Below are 1664 nucleotides of genomic sequence, written 5' to 3' on the forward strand. Positions count from 1 at the left end.
ATATATGTTTGTGTTAGATAGATTAACTGATTTGCATAGATTAAATAGAAACATTTATGAAGATAAGAACATTTATCTTTGAATTACTTTTGGACATTAAGAAGGCAAAACCGTAGAAAATATTTCATCCTGGATTTTCCCGTTAAATCAACGTTCGTTCTTGAGTTGATCATTTTAAAGGTTCCATGTATTATATATTTAGAAATGATGCAACAGCTGTTTCTCTTCGCTATATTTACATTCACTATGTAATATTTTACTGTCGCACAATTAATGGTTTGGATGCCAATGAAAATGGTTTCAGCGATTTATTTATGGTGATGAATAACGTTTTATCGACGTATTTGAGATGCGGAAGCACATTTAATAACGAGAAAATATTTTAGATTCGTATTTTTCATTTGCGTAACGAAAGAATTGCATTGCATGCTCATTGTAAAACTTCGATCTGAAAATCTGAACTAAATTGATATATAAACCATAGGCGTACACCGGTATGAACACAGTGCATTTATGTATGTATGCGCATATATTTCTATTCATATTCAATCTTACACACATATATGTAACTAGATACACACAAATATGAATAGTGGTGCATGTATGTGCGTTTGTGTGTGCGCGTACTCTTCGTAGAGATTTGTTTCGTTTTGCTATGTCACGTAATTCCCAGGCAGCGTTTAAATTATTTTGGGGCATATTTTGTTCTATTTTGAAGGAGTGACCACTGTTGGTCTGATATTGAGACCAAAATGATTTCGAATATAGCAGCGGATGATGTGATGATGACTTACTTTAGTAACTGCGTCATTAATTATTTACACGTAATTAGTCAGTCAATACTCACGGAAATCACATACACACACACGCACTCACTCGCACCAAACGCTTCCGAACTCTACTTAAAATCCAAATAGTCAATAGAAGTACTTTTTATTATTTTTCACCTTCAACCAAAACTACAAAACAACATCAACATATTTATTGTAATTTTATTTACATATACATGTATTTTTTTCCCTACTTTTCGTATTCACAGTTTCAGAACTGATTGCTGACTGGAAAATGAACTGAAATGAGAATATAAAACAACGCATATTAAAATATCTGTATTGGAGAGAATTACGTTAAAACTTCCTAGATATTTCACTGTACGTCAGTTAGTGTTGCGTTTTGGTGTTAAATTGACCATAGCATCCCTAAATTTAATGTTGCAGCTTCACTGCAATATTACAATTGCGGTTATAATATAATGCAATACTAAATATTATTACAATTATATACCGTTGCAGATATAGTAATCTTTCTATTGTACCAACTGCGCGGTAGTATTTTCAGTAGAATTCTGAAGCCTCAAAATGATGCTACAGTATTCTTTTCTACTCTAGGCACAAGGACCGAAATGTTTCAGGAGGGGGCCAGTCGATCAGATCGACCCCAGTACGCAACTGGTACTTAATTAATCGACTCCGAAAGGCAAAGTCGATCTCGGTGGAATTTGAACTCAGAACGTAAAGACAGACGAAATACTGCCAAGCATTTCGCCCGGCGTGCTAACGTTTCTGCCAGCTCACAGCCTTAAAATTGGTTATAATATTGTTAGTATAAAGTACATGTTATATCTCCATTAACGGTTATATATATATATACGTGCATATATATAT

General features: G+C 33.7%; 1 protein-coding gene and 1 long non-coding RNA gene across 2 annotated transcripts in view; one reads left to right on the top strand and one right to left on the bottom strand.

Moving 5' to 3' along the window:
• The first annotated feature begins 335 nt into the window (after nucleotides 1–335).
• The window catches only part of LOC128249873 (uncharacterized), an 87572-nt gene continuing 86243 nt past the window's right edge, over nucleotides 336–1664 (top strand). Inside the window, exon 1 of the long non-coding RNA XR_008266004.1 lies at nucleotides 336–515. This is a non-coding gene — a long non-coding RNA (uncharacterized LOC128249873). The remainder of the gene's footprint in view (nucleotides 516–1664) is intronic.
• LOC128249871 (uncharacterized) overlaps nucleotides 976–1664 on the bottom strand; it is a 4463-nt gene continuing 3774 nt past the window's right edge. The window contains exon 6 of the mRNA XM_052974414.1: nucleotides 976–1070. The gene's annotated coding sequence lies outside the window, so the exon portion shown is untranslated. The remainder of the gene's footprint in view (nucleotides 1071–1664) is intronic.

Source organism: Octopus bimaculoides, chromosome 18, assembly GCF_001194135.2.
Source record: "Octopus bimaculoides isolate UCB-OBI-ISO-001 chromosome 18, ASM119413v2, whole genome shotgun sequence".
NCBI lineage: Eukaryota > Metazoa > Mollusca > Cephalopoda > Octopoda > Octopodidae > Octopus > Octopus bimaculoides.